The 21,434-nt window shown below is 40.5% G+C and overlaps 2 non-coding genes across 2 annotated transcripts; both read left to right on the top strand.

The window, feature by feature from the left end:
- Positions 1-20,691: 20,691 nt before the first annotated feature.
- Positions 20,692-20,765, top strand: trnat-agu (transfer RNA threonine (anticodon AGU)). Its single transcript has one exon. It is a non-coding gene; the product is annotated as a tRNA-Thr (tRNA).
- Positions 20,766-21,001: 236 nt separating this feature from the next.
- trnar-ucu (transfer RNA arginine (anticodon UCU)) lies at positions 21,002-21,091 on the top strand. The gene is given in 2 exon segments: positions 21,002-21,038; positions 21,056-21,091. It is a non-coding gene; the product is annotated as a tRNA-Arg (tRNA).
- The last annotated feature ends 343 nt before the right edge of the window (positions 21,092-21,434 follow it).

Here is a 21,434-nt window from a genome sequence, read left to right as displayed (position 1 = left end):
TCCGAAAAACCTGCAAGACAAAAAAAGGTCAATACATGTATAGAAACTGAATGATCACCTACCTGTAACACACATGCAAACAGATAGTAGCGAGTCACAAACAGTTGCAGATGCACAGACCCTTGGTTTATGTGGTCCGAAAAACCAGTAAGACAAAAAAAGAAAGTCAATACATGTATAGAAACTAATTGATCACCTACCTGTTACACACTTGCAGAAAGATTGATAGCGAGCCACACACACAATGGCAATGGAAAGACCCTTGGTTCATGCGGTCCGAAAAACCTGCAAGACAAAAAAAGGTCAATACATGTATAGAAACTGAATGATCACCTACCTGTAACACACATGCAAACAGATAGTAGCGAGTCACAAACAGTTGCAGATGCACAGACCCTTGGTTTATGTGGTCCGAAAGACCTTTAAGACAAAAAAAGAAAGTCAATACATGTATCGAAACTGAATGATCACCTACCTGTTACACACTTGCAGACAGATAGTAGCGAGTCACACACAGTGGCAATGGAAAGACCCTTGGTTCATGCGGTCCGAAAAACCTGCAAGACAAAAAAATGAGGTCAATATATGTATAGAAACTGAATGATCACTTACCTGTTACACACTTGCAGACAGATAGTAGCAACTCACTCACAGTGGCAATGGTAAGACCCTTGGTTCATGCGGTCCGAAAAACCTGTAAGACAAAAAAATTAAGTCAATACATGTATAGAAACTGAATGATCACCTACCTGTTACACACTTGCAGACAGATAGTAGCAAGTCAGACACAGTTGCAGATGCACAGACCCTTGGTTCATGTGGTCCGAAAGACCTTTAAGACAAAAAAAGAAAGTCAATACATGTATAGAAACTGAATGATCACCTACCTGTTACACACTTGCAGACAGATAGTAGCAACTCACTCACAGTGGCAATGGAAAGACCCTTGGTTCATGCGGTCCGAAAAACCTGCAAGACAAAAAAAGAAAGTCAATACATGTATAGAAACTGAATGATCACCTACCTGTTACACACTTGCAGACAGATAGTAGCAACTCACTCACAGTGGCAATGGAAAGACCCTTGGTTCATGCGGTCCGAAAAACCTGCAAGACAAAAAAAGAAAGTGAATACATGTATAGAAACTGAATGATCACTTACCTGTTACACACTTGCAGACAGATAGTAGCGAGTCACACACAGTTGCAGATGCACAGACCCTTGGTTCATGTGGTCCAAAAGACCTTTAAGACAAAAAAAGAAAGTCAATACATGTATAGAAACGGAATGATCACCTACCTGTTACACACTTGCAGACAGATAGCGAGTCACACATAGATGCAGATGCACAGACCCTTGGTTAATGCAGTCCGAAAAACCTGTAAGACAAAAAAAGAAAGTCAATACATGTATAGAAACTGAATGATCACCTACCTGTTACACACTTGCAGACAGATTGATAGCGAGCCACACACACAGTGGCAATGGAAAGACCCTTGGTTCATGTGGTCCGAAAAACCTGCAAGACAAAAAAAGGTCAATACATGTATAGAAACTGAATGATCACCTACCTGTAACACACATGCAAACAGATAGTAGCGAGTCACAAACAGTTGCAGATGCACAGACCCTTGGTTTATGTGGTCCGAAAAACCAGTAAGACAAAAAAAGAAAGTCAATACATGTATAGAAACTAATTGATCACCTACCTGTTACACACTTGCAGAAAGATTGATAGCGAGCCACACACACAATGGCAATGGAAAGACCCTTGGTTCATGCGGTCCGAAAAACCTGCAAGACAAAAAAAGGTCAATACATGTATAGAAACTGAATGATCACCTACCTGTAACACACATGCAAACAGATAGTAGCGAGTCACAAACAGTTGCAGATGCACAGACCCTTGGTTTATGTGGTCCGAAAGACCTTTAAGACAAAAAAAGAAAGTCAATACATGTATCGAAACTGAATGATCACCTACCTGTTACACACTTGCAGACAGATAGTAGCGAGTCACACACACAGTGGCAATGGAAAGACCCTTGGTTCATGCGGTCCGAAAAACCTGCAAGACAAAAAAATGAGGTCAATATATGTATAGAAACTGAATGATCACTTACCTGTTACACACTTGCAGACAGATAGTAGCAACTCACTCACAGTGGCAATGGTAAGACCCTTGGTTCATGCGGTCCGAAAAACCTGTAAGACAAAAAAAGAAAGTCAATACATGTATAGAAACTGAATGATCACCTACCTGTTACACACTTGCAGACAGATAGTAGCGAGTCACACACAGTTGCAAATGCACAGACCCTTGGTTCATGCGGTCCGAAAAACCTGTAAGACAAAAAAAGAAAGTCAAAACATGTATAGAAACTGAATGATCACCTACCTGTTACACACTTGCAGACAGATAGCGAGTCACACATAGTTGCAGATGCACAGACCCTTGGATAATGCGGTCCGAAAAACCTGTAACACAAAAAAAGAAAGTCAATACATGTATAGAAACTGAATGATCACATTTTTATTACAGTTTTGAGAGCTACTCCAGACACAACTAAATTTAGAGAGGCTTGGGCGAGAGAGATAGATAGCGAAATTACAGAAGAAGTGTGGGTGGAGAGTTTGTCTCGTGTATTAAGCTGCTCTGTAAACTCTCGATACAGGCTGATTCAGTTTAAGGTGCTTCACCGGCTGCATTACTCCAGGACTAAATTACATAAGATTTTTGAATCCATCTCACCTCTTTGTGAAAGATGCAAAATTGAGGAGGGCTCTTTGACTCATCTGTTTATAACCTGCCCTGTGCTACAGACCTTCTGGTCAAGAATTTTTGATTGGCTTTCCAAAACTCTTGAAATAAAATTAGACTTTGATCCCATAATCATAATTTGTGGGTGTTCTGCATTATTATTTACCTTTCCTTACAAGATACAACGGGTGGTGATGGCTGCTATGATTGTGGCTAAGAAGCTGCTCCTTTTGAATTGGAAATCGCCTTTCGCTCCATCGTTCAAGCATTGGCTAGCTGAGATGCTTAATTTTGCCTCTGTGGAGCGTGCATGTGGCCGTGGACCAAGTGCACAGAAGTACATTAACCAGATTTGGAATCCAATAATTACTTATTTCAAGTAAATGTAAGACCATAAATGTAAGTAACTGTAAGACCATCATTTGTTGGCCCTTTTTTTTTTTTTTCTCTCCTTTTTTTTTTTTTCTTCTCTCGTTTATTTATTTATTTATTTTTTCCTTCTATGCTGCTACTGCAGATGTTACTGTCATTGTTGCTGTTATTTTTATTTTCTATCACAATATTATTGTTGTTGTTGTTATTATTACTATTATTATTATTATTATTTTATTTCTTTCTTGAATGTGCTCGACGGGAGGGGGTAGGGTTTGTTTGATATGTATTTTTTTTTGTTGTTGCTTGTTTGTTTGTCTGTTTGTACTGATTATACAACAAAGAAACAAAAACTAAAATAAAGTATTTAAAAAAAAAAAGAAACTGAATGATCACCTACCTGTTACACACTTGCAGACAGATAGTAGCAACTCACTCACAGTGGCAATGGAAAGACCCTTGGTTCATGCGGTCCGAAAAACCTGTAAGACAAAAAAAGAAAGTCAAAACATGTATAGAAACTGAATGATCACTTCCCTGTTACACACTTGCAGACAGATAGTAGCGAGTCAGACACAGTTGCAGATGCACAGACCCTTGGTTAATGCGGTCCGAAAAACCTGTAAGACAAAAAAAGAAGGTCAATACATGTATAGAAACTGAATGCTCACCTACCTGTTACACACTTGCAGACAGATAGCGAGTCACACACAGTTGCAGATGCACAGACCCTTGGTTCATGTGGTCCGAAAAACCTGTAAGACAAAAAAAGAAAGTCAATACATGTATAGAAACTGAATGATCACCTACCTGTTACACACTTGCAGACAGATAGTAGCAACTCACTAACAGTGGCAATGGAAAGACCCTTGGTTCATACGGTCCGAAAAACCTGTAAGAAAAAAAAAAGAAGGTCAACACATGTATAGAAACTGAATGATCACCTACCTGTTACACACTTGCAGACAGATAGCGAGTCACACACAGTTGCAGATGCACAGACCCTTGGTTCATGTGGTCCGAAAAACCTGTAAGACAAAAAAAGAAAGTCAATACATGTATAGAAACTGAATGATCACCTACCTGTTACACACTTGCAGACAGATAGTAGCAAGTCAGACACAGTTGCAGATGCACAGACCCTTGGTTAATGCGGTCCGAAAAACCTGTAAGACAAAAAAAGAAAGTCAATACATGTATAGAAACTGAATGATCACCTACCTGTTACACACTTGCAGACAGATAGTAGCAACTCAATCACAGTGGCAATGGAAAGACCCTTGGTTCATGCGGTCCGAAAAACCTGCAAGACAAAAAAAGAAAGTCAATACATGTATAGAAACTGAATGATCACCTACCTGTTACACACTTGCAGACAGATTGATAGCGAGCCACACACACAGTTGCAACGGAAAGACCCTTGGTTAATGCGGTCCGAAAAACCTGTAAGACAAAAAAGGTCAATACATGTATAGAAACTGAATGATCACCTACCTGTTACACACTTGCAGACAGATAGTAGCGACTCACACACAGTTGCAGATGCACAGACCCTTGGTTAATGCGGTTCGAAAAACTTGTAAGACAAAAAAAAAAAAGGCAATACATGTATAGAAACGGAATGATCACTTACCTGTTACACACTTGCAGACAGATAGTAGCGACTCACACACAGTTGCAGATGCACAGACCCTTGGTTAATGCGGTTCGAAAAACCTGTAAGACAAAAAAAGAAGGTCAATACATGTATAGAAACTGAATGATCACTTACCTGTTACACACTTGCAGGCAGATAGTAGCGAGTTGCAGATGCACATACCCTTGGTTCATGAGGTCCGAAAGACCTTTAAGACAAAAAAAGAAGGTCAATACATGTATAGAAACTGAATGATCACCTACCTGTTACACACTTGCAGACAGATAGTGAGTCACACACAGTTGGAGATGCACAGACCCTTGGTTCATGTGGTCCGAAAAATCTGTAAGACAAAAAAAGAAAGTCAATACATGTATAGAAACTGAATGATCACCAACCTGTTACACACTTGCAGACAGATAGTAGCGAGACACAAATAGTTGCAGATGCACAGACCCTTGGTACATGCAGTCCGAAAAACCTGTAAGACAAAAAAAATACATGTATAGAAACTGAATGATCCCTTACCTGTTACCACACTTACCTGAGCCACACACAGTTGCAATGGACAGACTATTGTTGGCTGTATACACCATCAGGAAGGGGGGAGCCATTGGTCCAGAAAGCGTGTAAGACAATAAAGAAAGTCAATACATGTATGGAAATGAATGATCACTCATATGTTACAGAGTTGCAGAACACACAGTTCAGACAGTGAGCCACACAGTTGCCGATGAAAATACATTTGTTGGGTTGATGGGGTACCTGAGAACCTGTAACACAAAAAAGAAAGTCAATACATGTATAGAAACTGAATATAGTGAGGCCCATGTGGTAGTCTTGGAAAGGAGAGTGGAATCTGTTCCCAGACCTAATGTGAGAAACTGTACATGAACTGAACAAACATAACGTAAAAGAGATGTTAAGGGGTCCAGCTGTGTCTGCATTTCATCCATAAGGAATCATCATTAGCCCCCACCATTACTTACATGGTCTACGTGCTGCAGACATCCTGCATATGAGAACAGTCTAACAACATATGACGTATAGTAGGGTATAAAACATAAGGTATTCCTTTGTCTGGGAAAGAGAGAAGAAGGGCACCCAGAATTGGCAGACTCTCTCCACATTGTACTTTTGATTGGAATAAAATGTTTCATTGTTACAATTGAAAGACGGTGGTCACGAGTCTCCTTTCAAAAGAAGTCCTCTGAAGAAGAAGTAGAAGAACCCCGACAAAGTTTATTGAGGTACCTGCTCGAACAGCCTGACAAAAGTGTGTTGCAATAATCTAACCGTGAGGTTAAGTGTGTACTAGCTTTTCTGCATCCTGTAGAAAAGGAATTTCTTAGTTTGGCAATGTAGGCTGTCCTAGTTATTTAGCTATATGTTGCTGAAATGATAGATCCTAATCAAATAAGACACCAAGATTTTTAGCTGCTGGACCCAGAATAATGCAAAACAACAGCCAAGTCTAACATTTAGTCTGAGTTTACTTCTAGTGTTTTTCAGACCTAAAAAGAGAACCTATGTTTTGTTACTGTTAAGGAGAACGAAGTCATGTGGCATCCAGAGTACATCCTTCACACAGTAACTCAGTAATTAAAGAAAATTGAGGACTATCAGGTTTGGCTGATATATAGAGCAGTGTCATCTGCATCTGTAAGTTAACATCCTGTCTGCTTATAACTGCCCTGTGGTAACATCTATAATGTAAATAACAGATGCCCTTAAATAGAGCATTGTGGAACTCCATATCGGACATCTGTGTAATTTAGAAATACGGACTGATAGGGTTCGTTTAGATATGATTTGAACCACAATAGGGCTGTTTCTCTGATTTCAACCATGTTCTCTAATCTTTCAAAGAGAATAGTGTTATCTATAGTGTCAAAGGCTAAACTGAGGGCGAGTAGGGCTACGTAGCCTTGATCAGAGGCAAGAAGAGATCGTTTGTAATCTTTACTTGGGCTGTCTGAATCCAGATTGGAATTTCTCATACATTTCATTTTTACTCTGGTATAAGCAGAGTTGTTGAGCCACAGCATTTTCTAATATCTTGGACAGAAATGTCAGGCTTAAGATGGGTCTGTAATTGACAGTACACCAGGACCAAGATGTAGTTTCTTAATTAAAGGTTTTAAAACTGCAAATTAAAGGGATTTGGGTACATGGCCTTAGGTAAGGGATGAATTTACTATTGTTAAAAGAGGTCTGATTATAATTGGGAGTAATTCTGTCAGTATTTTAAAGGGAATCGGGTCGAGTGTACAGGTTGTAAAATTTACTGAGGAAATAGTTTTTTGTTAGTTCTGGCTGTGGAAGTGAGTAGAAGACTTCCAGTCTTTGTTCTACAACTAACATTTTAACTCATGTTCTAAATCAGCTACACCAGGTGACAACAAATCCAACACTCCTTAATAGCAAATACGTAGGTTTCCTTTTTTTCCCCCTAAGATTGTTAAAACCAATTTTCTGTTCTCAATATATGCTCGATACTGCAGGGTTTGTTTAAATGTGAGCAAGTGATACTAATATTACTTTTTTAATACAAGCAGAGAAAGGGAAGAACAAATGGTTTGAATATAGTAAATCATCACTTACCTGACAGATCTCAGGCAGCACAGGTGTAGCCTTTCTCGGTGGTAGAGGACAGAACGTCAAACCTGCAGTCAGCAGTGGAGCGCGAAGAGTCAGCTGAATGGCTTGCTTCCTCGATCCTGCCGTCTGTTTTCTTCCAAACGGTGTCTGGAATTTAGTGTACTAGAGGTCTTCCAGGCCACAGGTACCGCAGCATTACTCTTTGGGCACGATAATTAATAGGGTCTTACAATAAAATCTCCATCAATGAGAACACTGTCTGGAGTAGTTGCCCTCTCTGCTGGAGCATGCAGAGCCATAGACAAAGTTGATAAAGACCCAGTCGCTTCAGCGTTGAACAATATCTCTCTCAGCAAATCGCTCAAAGAAAAAAATAAATATACATCAGCTCCCACCTTAGGCCTTCCACTTTTTTTTTGTTTTTCTTTTTTCTGGCCCAGAGAGAAAAAGGAAATTGCGCAATATGCAGAGTTAGGGGACCTGTCAATAATAGGTGCCTTTCTCACACTTTTCTACATCTGTTGAAGAAAAAATTAAGAAAATTAACTCATTAACTTGTTTACTGTAAATACAGTGTATTGTCTGCTAATGATACTGAACATGTATACATCACTCTGTATTTAAAAGTGAAAATTAATTAGAACATTTTTGTGTTTGATGTAAGCTAATTACAAATAATGCTAATGGGTACAATACACACAGTGCAGCATACGGAATGATGAAGCATCTGGTGCTTGTCAGCCCTGCGGCGCTGCGCCCCCCCCAGGGGCGGCTTCGGGCCGCGGTCCACAGGCTCCTCGGAACTTTTCAGTCAACGTTGGGTTAATTTCTATGTTCACATACTTTCTGTTCCTCCCGTGGGTTTTCTCACTAAGGACTTTTATGTTGACAGCGGTCGCAGTAAGACGCCATGTTTTCTGTTTATGTCTGATTTGTTTCACCTGAGTGCTGGGGTACAAAGGGAGCAAACGCAGATGCCTCGGCGCCGAGAATTACTCTTGCGATGCCAAGCTGTAAGGTTGGCTTCATGGTCTGGAGACTTCTAGGGAATTCTACGAGTTCAAGTAGTATATGCTCTATCGGAGCGGTTTCACGTTCAGGAGTTCGCTGTCTGGTTCACCGGTTGGTCGCCAGGGTGATTTGCCGTCCGGTTCCCTAGCAACTGAGTCGAGTAAGTTCATCAGCGCCTGACGAGCGCGGGGTTTGATTTGTCCCCTCTCGCTTTGCTCCCGGGCTGCTTTCCAGCCTCAGGTGGTTTTCCAGGTTTATCCCCTTTCAGTTGTCACCTGTTTGTTTTCTGTTTCTGTTTATTGGACCCTGTACTTTGCTGCCTCGTTTTGTTTGTGTTTGTTCATTTTGGTTTGGTCATTAAAGACTTTCTCTGCATTGCTCTGTCCCTGCGAGTGTTCCCTTGTCTCGCCTAGCCAGCATGACGGTGCTAAGGTAGTGGTATGGGGGCCCCATAAAGTCTTGGGCTGGCCCTGGTCACGCTAATGCTCCCAGTGCCTCTCCATGGCCACCATATTCCTCGAAAGTAAACACAGAAGTTAGTTAGTAAAGCAAAATAATGTAAGGTAAGACACATAGCAGACAGCACAAGGATTAAAACTATGATAAACAAGCCAAAGCTAATATAAAAGAAATGACTAGGAGGGAGTCACGTGAGATCGACAAGCAGTAAGGTTGTCCTAAGCCACATTAACTTAAATCCTAACTAATCTGCATATTTCTCATTTTCAGCTATTTGTCTGTTACGTATTTCATTACCAAAAATCCATAAGAACATGTCTTCATCTTCAAAATATTTTAAGCCTTCATGAGGGAAGGGGCAGCTGCTACCGAACCAGGTGATGCTAGCCTGAAACGGGACAGAATGCTAATTTGGAACACATCCTAGCCGAAGTGAGTAGAATGAGCTTGACGCTGCAGTTGCTTATGATGCGTCAATGATTAAGGAGACTACAGAATAAATGAAAAACGGCATGCAGGGGCTACTAGCAGAGGAGGAAAGGCAATCTCCAACTTGGAAGACGCCACTCAACAACTGGTGAATGGCCATGAGCTGCATGGCAAGCGCATAGATACTTTGGAGAGGCGTGTGGAAGATCTGAAAAATAGGAGCCGCCACAATAATGTCAGATTGATTAAAAGAGGGCATTGAAGGGGAGAACTTGATTGTATGCATTGAAAAGATCCTGTCAGAGGGCCTGCACATGCACATTAACAACAAATTCGAAATTGAAAGAGCCCTGATCTCCAGATCTCGTCTGCATGAAGACCAGCCTCAGAGATTGATCCTCTCTGCGTTCAACCACAAGAGATAATGTCTTAAAAGCTGCGAGGGAGAAAGGAGGTGTAGTGTGGAGCGGAAGCAACATTTCCTTGTTTCCATACATGTCGAAGAAGCTGGTTGAGAGGAGGAAAACGTTCTGATTGGCGAAACAGCTGCTGCGTGACAAGAAAGTGAGGTTTCCTTTAGTCTTTCCTGCAGCGCTCCAGTTTGTGTGGAAGAGGAGAAACAAAGTTTGACGTCACAACAGAAGCTGTCAAGTTCATCAAGAAGCAAGTTACTGATGGAGAATAAACTATAAAACATCCACTAGCACAAGGAGACCGAGAGTTATGATTGGTCTGGATAGCTTTGTGTAGCTGTTTAGGCTATAACCTAGTAGACATCTCAGACATTCCACTGACCTAAGTTAAGTTCTCTTCTTTTTTTTCTTCCTTTTTTCTCTTTGTTGTTAGTTTTGTGGACATGAATTTAACAAGAAGAGAATCCTCATCTGGCTACTGGAGACATTTTTCTGTTCTGTTCAAGATTTTTGTTGGCCTATTTGGCTATGTTGGTTCTATTTAGAATTACAGGTATCCTAATAATGTTCACTGGTACAAAAGCAGTAGCCTATATTTTGAAATTAGGAAGGTCAGATGGCATGGAACGATTGCTATGCCAATCTTTTATTTCAGTTTTGTTATCTTATCATATGAATGGCAAATAGTGCTTATGTTAAGGTAGTTTCCTGGAATATTAATGGTTCTTATGGAGATCCATCTTTCTTTCATGGAGTTAATAAATTGGGAAATGCCCAAGGACAAATGCTTTTGGCAGGACTTCAATTAGGTCTTAAATGGGATATTAGATAAAAGTAAATAATCAGGTACCTCAACGCCGAAGGATAGAGCTGCCATTCACATGCTGATGGTGGACAATGACCTGATTCAATCCTAGAAACCAGGAATGCACATTTTACTACCACTGCCATAATTCCTACCCAAGACTTGACCTTGATTTTGATCTCCCAGAGTCTAACCAATAATATCATTGATAGCACTATCAATGCTATTTCCCTGTCGGACCATGCACCTGTTTAGCTTTGTGTGAATATACATTCAGACAAGCTTAGAAGAGGAAGATGGAGAATGAACACATCTCTACTACAGATGTCTGAAAACCTGTATTAGACCTGATCAATATTCAGCACTAAATGAAGCCACCCCCACAGGTTATAAATATGTACATAGCCCTAGATTATCAGGCAGAGGAGGTGGAGTATGCATAATCTACCAGAAAACGCTTGATATTCAAAAACACTATCAAATTCACTTTGTTTGAGATTCTTTACATTAATATATCAAATCCAGCCACAAATAAAAATACATTCACACTATTATTTGTAGGCCTCCAGCATCACACTCTGAATTTTTAAAAGAATTGAGTGGTTTTGCTGGCAGTGTGCAACAAGTTATAATAGTAGGAGACTTTAATATTCATTTTGAAAAAGCAGACGATCCATTAACAAAGGCCCTTGCATCGATCTTAGATAACTGTAACTGGACCCACACATTACTGTAATCATACCCTAGATTTAGTCCTGACCCTGGGTGTTAGCATTGATAATCTAAATATTCTACCTCAAGCTTAGTAACATCAGACCATTATCTAATCTCCTATGAGCTACATCTTAGGCAAAATGTTAATTTGGCCCCTTGCCACTTTCTAAAGCATGCAATAACCCAATGACCGCTGTACAGTTTACTAAAAACCTCCCAGACCTACCGACCTTAGCTTACACTCCGTCAGATTAAACATAGCTAGATAGATTAACAAACGGTCTTTAAAATACCCTTCAATTAATCTTAGACAAAGTGGCTCCGCTCGCACAGTGGTACAGTGATCAAACTCGTACCTTAAAACAAACAGCGCAGAAACTAGAGTGAAAATGGTGGACGACCCAACTAGAGTGTTCCACTCTGCCTGGAAGGACAGCCTTAGTCAATATAGAAAGGGACTCATTAAATCTCTCTCAGCGTATTTGGCCTCACTGATCGATAATTACAAAAACAATCCCAGAGTATTTTTAGTGAGATCTCTAAAGCCAGGCAGATACTCAACTCCAGATTCCAGCTTCTTTAACCAGTAATGTTTTTATGGACTATTTTAATAATAAAATAGAAAGCATTAAACAACAAATTCAACACTCCTTATTAAATCAAACATTTGACTTTAAATCAAAATTGCCTGGTGTAGCTCCTTTAGAACATAACTTGGTTATAGAATAAAGGCTGGAAGCCTTCTACCCACTTCCACAGCCAGAACTAGAAAAAATGATTTCCTCAGCAAATTGCACAACCTGTACACTTGACCCAATTCCCTCTAAAATACTAAAATAAATACTCCCAATTATAATCAGACCTCTTTTAACAATAGTAAATTCATCCCTTAGCTTAGGGCATGTACCCAAAACCCTTAAATTAGCAGTCATGAAACCTTTAATTAAGAAACCAAATCTCCTAGTCCATCCATGAATAAGAAATTCCTATCTGGATTCAGACCCCATCGTAGCACAGAGACAGCCCTAGTGAAGATTACAAAGAACTCTTTCTTCCTCTGATCAAGGCTACGTATTCTTTATTAGCCCTACTAGACCGCAGTGCAGCCTTTGATACAATAGTTCACACTATTCTTCTAGAAAGATTAGAGAAAATGGTTGGAATCACAGGAACAGCCCTACCGTGGTTCAAATCATATTTAAGGGAACACTATCAGTTTATAAAGATAAAAGATTTATCATCAAATTACACAAGTAAGATATGGAGTTCCACAATACTCTATTTTAGGACTGCTATTATTTACATTATACATGTTACCACTGGGCAGTTATAATTTCCATTGCCATTGCAGATGACACACAGCTGTATATATCAGCCCAACATGTTGATAAATTTAGATTAAAGAAAATGGAGGACTGTGTAAAGGATATAAAACTCTGGATGTCACATAACTTCTTTCTTCTTAACAGTAACAAAACAGAAGTTCTCCTTTTAGGTCCAAAAGACACTAGAGAATAAACTATTTTTATTCCTGGTCCAGCAACTAAAAATCATTTGACTGAATAAAGATTTGAATAAAGTAAACCATCACTTACCTGACTGGTGTGACTGGGTAAGGTCTTGGTGTAGCACCTTCTCAATGTTTCCGGAGAGCACAACAGATTCCAGGCAGCAGAGGTGAAGCCTTTCTCTGTGATAGAGGACTGGACGTCATACCCAATTTCATCACTTTAACTGGTGGTACTATTTCCACATATTTCTCAGACTAAGAGAAGCTTCATTTGCAAACACTAGTAAATGAAACTTCACATGAATCGGGCTGTCTTACTATTGAGCTAAAAAACACAGTCACTTGTTTGTACATCCAAGCACATTTTAAGAACCTTGAGTTTGGAAAGCTCAGCCAACTTAGTTTGATATTGGATCATTAGATATTCACTTTGCCCCTCCTCTCACTCACAAACAATGTCCTAAAATCTCAAACATGACTTAAAAAAAAAACAATGGAGAACAGAGAAACTACACTCATATTTCCAGTCTATCCATTTTGACAAGGATATTTAATCAGAATAACCAGAATTCCTGCAACAGGTGCTGTTGATGGTAAAAGACAAAAATAAAATGTGCACTTTTAGCACTTTAGAGGTTCTAAACATGCATGTAGTGCATTTTCATAATGAATAAATCACTACTGTGACACTGTGGTACAATATGCCTATTTTAACCATTTTTAATGTAATATAGTTCCAGTTAAACATCCATAAAGCATATAAATCCAAAATCAGCTGTAGTGTAGAGAGACATCTGAAATATACTACTACCCTTAGAATAGCCAGATTACAATTTATAAACAAAGTACTTAAGAGAGCCTGCAGATTTCTTGTGGACTGCTCACTAGTGCTTGAAGGTAGGTAAAATTTTGTCTGTACTCACCCTCTTATTAACGGTACTTACTTGAAGTCCATAGAAACAATCCAAAACATAGGAGTTGGTATTTCAGACATCTTTCTTTCTGATAACAGTTTATAATCCTGGATGTTTCCTTGTGAAAGGAAAGTCTGAAGCATGGAAATCCCTGGTTGGAGTAGCTGAGAGTCAATTCAGGAGTGATACATTTGTCTTCTGTGTGTAAAGTTTATCCCAATGTCCATAAGAAGAGCAAGTTAGTTGTAAGGACTGCAAATAGAGAAACAAACAAACAGAAAACAAGACAAAAGTGAAGCTTTCTGCAAAAGCACAACAGCACAAAACCTCATGAAGCCACATCTAAACCACCTTGCTGCTTCATAGTTCCCTCCCTTTTGGCTTGTAACCTGGCCTACTTCTAATATACTGCCACATAGTGGATGGAGTAGGAATTACCATGAAAAAAAACAGTCACAACACTGGAGTCACACGAGTGTCAGCTATGGCTTCAAGTAGGCCTAAGTTTTAGGATTTTTTTTATGCCAATATAGAAAATAGACAATAGGCAAGTGGCTTAAAGTTTCAACCACAACAGGCCCAATGAGACCTAAAGAACCAGCACAACAGGCCCAATGATAATGATCATTACAAATCAATACACATAACCAATCATCAAAATTACTGCATTTTCAACTAAAAAAACATTCTGTTAATAGTCATATCTCATATGAAGACTTTTGTATCCTTTGAAAAGAACTAAATCTGGCATGTGTGACTGTGTCCTATAAATACTTATAAATAAATGAACACATTGTAAGGTGAATGCTGTGCCAAGGTCCTGCACAATTGTTTCTTATTTTAGTGACAAATAAATAGCAATTTAATACATTTATAACTATTTTACAAAGTTAGTGAGATAATGTTTACATCAATCCTGATGCTTTAAATCTCTCCCACATGGTGAGGTATACAGTTGATTTATTTAACAATGGTATTGGATCGGTACTGTGTATCGATCAATAAGTTTATGTATTGGTATTGATTATGTATGGTGTATCTGTAAATGTAACATATAGGAAACAGCATATGACAGCATTATTGTAAGGCATTTCTGGCAACTTCACTGGTTAATAGAATATGCCTACATTGATAAATCCCCTTAAGTTGCACCCTGATTGGTGAATGTTTAGCATGTCAAATGTATGCTTGAATGTGATTGGCTAATACCAACCACAATAATTGACATATCAAGTCCTCTGGTCAGACTATTATAGAACAGGCTAAAGATGCAGCATGTAAAATTGTAGGTTGACTGGATGAATGGTTTCTAAGAGTTATGTACTATTGGCCTCGCTTTCTTGTGACAAATGTCCACCAAACTTGACATACCCCCTCAAAATAATGTGCTGAACAGATTTTGTTAAAATGGGCTTGTTCAAAGTCAAAGTGTTCAAAAGGTACAAGTTATTCCTTATAATTATTATTAATTATAAATATTGCAGGTATTTTGCTACCAGATGTGTGAGGATTGGCAAAAAAATTCTTGAAGTAGAAAGGATCAAGAAATTACCCCCCCCCCCCCCCCCCCAAAAAAAAAAAAAAAAAGAATTTTGTGTGTAGGACACAGATGCTACAGACCAGATGCTATTGAATAAAACCGCTTAATGCTTTGTTGTAACGCCACCATCAGGCCAGTGAATGTCATTTTTCTTGAAGCTGCTGTAACTTTGTTGTGTCCATATGCAATGTGTTTAATGCATATATTAAACAAATTCGTTGTTACGGATTTAGGACACTGGGGGCACTAGTGGACTGTTTGAGGTAAGAAAAAGAAGAGAGGAAAGGAGGAGAAGAATAAACAAAATAGTAAGCTCTCTGTTCCATAATCGTGTGTGGTTAATGTCTGACTCTGAACGACAAGCAACACAACAAAGTGGCGACGAGAGAAGGAGTGAAGATACAGACATGGCTCTGCTCTCCTTGCAACCTCCTGCTGTGTTCCTGGACTGCCCAGGCAACCCGACAATTCCATTTGCTACTTGGAAAATGCTATTCGATAACTATCTGCTTGCTGTCGGGGGAGGCGAGTTTCCTGCCGAGAGGAAGAGAGCCTTGCTTATTCACTGCTTGGGAACGGAGGGTAACCGAATCTACAGCACCTTACCACTCGAAAAAGATGACTATGAGGGCTCAGTAAAGGCTTTGGAGAAGCACTTCAGTCCAAAACTAAACATTGTCGCAGAAAGATACCGCTTTAGGCAAAGAGCACAAGCTGTAGGTGAGTCAATTGATCACTATGTCGCAGCATTGCGTGAACTGGTAAAAAAATGTCAGTTTGGAGCTATGGAGGATGAGATGCTTCGGGATCAAATTGTAGAGAAAACAAACAGTTCCCGCATCCGTGAAAGACTTTTAATGGAAGAAGGTTTGACACTGGATAAAACTCTGGATGTAGCCAGGCGTACTGAAGCCGCTATAGCTGTTAGCGATTTCTGTGACTGATACAAAGCCCGTTGCTGCTGTGCAAGTGCAAAAGAAGACACGTAACCCAAAACAAAAACCTGCTCGTAAAACTGATGGTGCTACGTCATGCTACCGGTGTGGTGCTGCTGAGCACAAAGCAAATGACAAGTCGTGCCCTGCAACAAACTCTAAATGCAACTCATGTGGAAAATTGGGACACTTCTCAAGAGTATGCAAGTCCTCTCGAAAGCCAGTTAATGAAGTGACTGTGCCTGAAATGTGTGTTTTAAGTGTTGAAAATAATTTCACTGTTGATGCAATTAAACTAATGTGCCCTGTTACCATCACTCTACCAAATACTACTGCTGCATGTAATGTAAAATTGCTAGTTGATACAGGATCTGGCGTTTCTATACTACCTAATAGTATTTACAATGCTAATTTTAGCTCAGTTAAACTGCATAATCCAAAAGTGCAGCTTGTGACGTATTCTAAGGAAAAACTGAATGTGATAGGATGTCTTAGAGCTGACGTTACTCACAATGGTAGTACTGCCTCTACTGACTTTTACATAGTGAAGACAGGGACACCTGTACTGGGCATGGACCTGGTTACTGCTCTCCAGCTGCAGATTAAAGGAGGACAGTTACTAACACAGGCGTCGGAAATCTGTGCAACGCTCCACCAAGCCAAAGCTCCATCTACTCACTTTGAACATGATGGTGGGTCACCTGCCACGTTCGGATGTGCGAGAAACTTCGTGCACAAAGTGAAGCTCCGGCCTGATGTGAAGCCTGTACGACAGAACCTCCGACACTTACCTCTCTCAGTTCGCGATGCTGTCTCCGAGGAACTCAAGGACCTGGAAAAACACGGCATAATTGAGAAAATTGATGCGTCTGAATGGGTCTCTCCAAATGTGGTCACCAAAAAAGAGAACTGGTGGCATACGCATGTGTGTTGACCTGAGGGAACTTAACAAGGCTGTGATTAGGGATAGCCATCCATTGCCACTGATTGAGGACATTCTGTCAGAACTGCGTGGCGCCGTGATTTTCTCAACTCTGGATTTGAAATCTGCTTACCATCAACTGACGCTGCATGAAGAGAGTAGGGGGCTCACTGCTTTCATTACACATGAAGGACTGTACCGGTACTGCAGAGTCCCATATGGACTGTGTTCAGCCCCAGCAGCTTTCCAAAAGATGATGATGCAGATTCTCAGTGGCATGAAGGGGGTGCAATGCTACCTTGATGACGTCATTACATATGGATCGTCAGAGGCGGAGCATGACGCCAACCTGAGTGCGGTGTTGCGCAAAATCAACGATGCTGGACTGAAGCTCAATGTTAACAAATGCCAACTCCGGCAAACCACACTAAGCTTCCTTGGTCAAAAGATTGGACCAGAGGGTCTGCTGCCAGATGACTCTCACGTTGCTGCTATTCTGAATGCACCGTCCCCTTCCGATCCTGCAACCTTGCGCTCTTTCCTTGGCCTGAGTGCATGGTACAGCAAGTTTGTGCCAAATTACGCAACTGTCGTTGGGCCCATGAGAGCTCTTCTTTGAAAAGATTGTTCATTTCACTGGAACAAGACAGCTCAAGCAGCATTTAAGCAAGTCAAGCAGTTGATTGTGCATAGCACTGCACTGGTGATGTTTGACCCCAGTAAGTCAACCATTGTTTCAACAGATGCCTCAGACTATGGGGTAGGTGCAGTCTTGACTCAGATGGACAGTAACAGGGCAGAGGAGACTGTTGCTTTTGCATCTCGCAGTCTTTCTGAGGCAGAGAGGAAATACTCTATAGTCGAGAAGGAAGCGCTAGCTTGCGTCTGGGCTGCCGAGAAATGGCGGACATGGCTGTGGGGAAGGAGATTCCTGTTACGCACTGATCACCAAGCACTTACCACGCTGCTGACTACCAAAGGCAATAACCGTGCTGGTCTCCGCATTACCCGATGGTCTGCTCGTCTCCTAGAGTTTGACTACGACGTTGAATACAGAACAGGGTCCCTGAACCATGTTGCTGACTGCCTGTCGAGACTCCCACTGCCTGAAACTGACACTGCATACGCAGAAGAGATTGAGTCAGTGGCTGCCATACTCACTGACCTGAGTGCTGTGTCTGAGGAAGACTTCCGTTCAGAATGTAATGACTGTCCAGTGCTCACTAAACTCCGTGCACAGATACAGAGAGGCTGGCCATCACGGAAGTCTACACTCGATCTTAACATACAGCCATACTTTCCAATTCGCCATGAACTTGCTGTCATGAATGAATGCATAGTCAGAGGGTCTCATGAAAAGCCCATGAAACCCACCAGGGTATTGTGCGTACCAAACAACGCCTTAGAGAGTTGTACTGGTGGCCCAAAATGGACTCTCAGATAGAAATATGCATTAAGAACTGCTCAACCTGCCAACAGAATGACAAGACAACTGTCACCCATGATGCTCCACTGCAACCAGTTCCCCTACCAGCTGCTGCTTGGGTAAAGGTGTCCGTAGACATCATAGGCCCATTTGAGAAAGCTCCTCCTGATTGTAGATTTGCCATATCACTGGTAGATTACTTTAGTAAATGGCCTGAAGTAGCGCTTGCTCACCGCGTTGACACAGCTACTATTATACAGTTCCTGACTGCCCTTTTCTCTCGAGAAGGAATCCCAAAGATGCTGATAAGTGACAATGGTCCTCAATTTCTCTCTGCTGAGTTTGCTGACTTTCTCAAAGAGAGTGGAATACAACACCTGAGATCTTCAGTGTACTACCCAAGAGCTAATGGAGAAGTTGAGAGATTCAACAGAAGCGTTAAGGACTGCTTACAGACTGCATCCATTCAAGGAGAACCCTGGAAGTCATTCCTGAGAACTTACCTGAGGGACTACAGAGCAACTCCTCATTCAACCACTGGAGTATCCCCATCAGAACTGCTCCATGGCCGGCGAATGAGAACAAAGCTACAGGTGATCGATATGCCTGCCCCACTAACAGAGAAGAAAGCGATGCGAGAAAGAGTGGGGAGTAAACAACAGAAAATGAAAGCGTACACCGATCAGCAAAGACATGCCAAGTCTTCCAACTTCCGGCCTGGTGACAAAGTGAGGGTGAGGAAACCATGGAAAGTGAAGAAAGGAGAACTGAAGTTTTCTAAACCTAGAACTATCGTGACAAAGAAAGGACCGGATACATACTTGTTGGATGATGGAAGAACCTGGAACTCCTCACATCTGTCCGTACTTCCCAACTTGAGCACAGATGTGGATTCTGATAGGGCAATGGACTGTACTGATACAGGGACTGACCAAATAACTAACTCTGACTCGGTTAGCCAGTCCAGACCTGTCAGAATTAGAAATGCACCTAGCTGGACTAAAGATTTTGTTATGGAATGATCATAAAATGTGATTTACAATATTCAGGTTTTAGTTAAAGCATTACTGTTACATTAATAATACTGTCAGGTTCTTCTGAGTTACAAGAAGGTATTCTTTGTTCAAGAGGGAAGATGTTGTGTCCATATGCAATGTGTTTAATGCATATATTAAACAAATTCGTTGTTACAGATTTAGGACACTGGGGAACACTAGTGGACTGTTTGAGGTAAGAGAAAGAAGAGAGGAAAGGAGGGGAAGAATAAACAAAATAGTAAGCTCTCTGTTCCATAATCGTGTGTGGTTAATGTCTGACTCTGAACGACAAGTCAACACAACAAGCGCCTGTCTAGTAAACAGGAGATCCTGGCTTGGAATCCCAGCGGTGCCTTTTCCTTTGGTAATCTTTAATCAGTAACTGCTACAATGAGTAAATCAACCCAATCAAACAATTTTTTATTGGTGTCAGACTATGACTAACAGTATGCAGAGCTTTGGTGTGTGCTTTGACTTGCAGATAATCATCAGACCACTGGGATTTACATATGCATAGTAAATTTATTATTTGCCTCAAATATTAGCAGCACTACTGTTATTTTATAGGAAGGTTGGCCAAGGAACCAACTTCTTCGCCTGGGCTCTGTGGCGCAATGGATAGCGCATTGGACTTCTAGATAAATAGCTGGAGCAATTCAAAGGTTGTGGGTTTGAGTCCCACCAGAGTGTTTCCTCTTCTTTATAGCTCTGTCTACTACCTTTTTGTACTTTTATTTGCAAGATTTTCTCTAGTCTTTTTACCTAATTAATAGCAATTTCAAACTTTCAGAAATATTCTGTTTGATGTTGGGGTCTTGGAACATATTTGTGCTGCAGAAGATTCTGCATGTATTTGTGAAAAGTGAGATGAAGCAGTTTGAAATGTAGGATTTTAGCCTTTTCTGAATCAGAATGATGTTTGCTGATCCATTAAAAGATGTTTAAACAGAACCTGAAGGGTAAACAAAAGATGCTAAGTTTTGTGTGTACATTCTGCGTGACAAGGTCTAGTACTCTGTACATGTATATGATAGGTTTAAGCAATTGAGACAAGCTTTCAGAGTTGATGTTATTTGTTTCTGGAAAATGCAGAGGTTCCTAATCAGGGAAGTTGTTTTTGCTGTCTGTGTAAAGTTTGTATGCAAGAGAATGTTTTTGAGTTTGCCTGAAGCTACATTGTATTGATATAGAAAACCAGTCATGTAGGGCGCCGTGGCTTAGTTGGTTATAGCGCCTGTCTAGTAAACAGGAGATCCTGGGTTCGAATCCCAGCGGTGCCTTTTCCTTGGGTAATCTTTAATCAGTAACTGCTACAATGAGTAAATCAACCCTTTTTTTATTGGCGTCAGACTATGACTAACAGTATGCAGAGCTTTGGTGTGTGCTTAGACTTGCAGATAATCATCAGACCACTGGGATTTACATATGCATAGTAAATTTATTATTTGCCTCAAATATTAGCAGCACTACTGTTATTTTATAGGAAGGTTGGCCAAGGAACCCGTTTCTTCACCTGGGCTCTGTGGCGCAATGGATAGCGCATTGGACTTCTAGATAAATAGCTGGAGCAATTCAAAGGTTGTGGGTTCGAGTCCCACCAGAGTCGAGAGTGTTTCCTCTTCTTTAAAGCTCTGTCTACTACCTTTTTGTACTTTTATTTGCAAGATTTTCTCTAGTCTTTTTACCTAATTAATAGCAATTTCAAACTTTCAGAAATATTCTGTTTGATGTTGGGGTATTGGAACATATTTGTGCTGCAGAAGATTCTGCATGTATTTGTGAAAAGTGAGATGAAGCAGTTTGAAATGTTGGATTTTAGCCTTTTCTGAGTCAGAATGATGTTTACTGATCCATTAAAAGATGTTTAAACGGAACCTGAAGGGTAAACAAAAGATGCTAAGTTTTGTGTGTACATTCTGCGTGACAAGCTTTCAGAGTTGATGTTATTT

The sequence above is a fragment of the Salminus brasiliensis genome, chromosome 4, assembly GCF_030463535.1.
Source record: "Salminus brasiliensis chromosome 4, fSalBra1.hap2, whole genome shotgun sequence".
In the NCBI taxonomy this organism is placed as follows: Eukaryota; Metazoa; Chordata; class Actinopteri; order Characiformes; family Bryconidae; genus Salminus; species Salminus brasiliensis.
The sequence above is the reverse complement of the archived record's forward strand: the minus strand, read 5'-3'. Positions and strand labels throughout refer to the sequence as shown.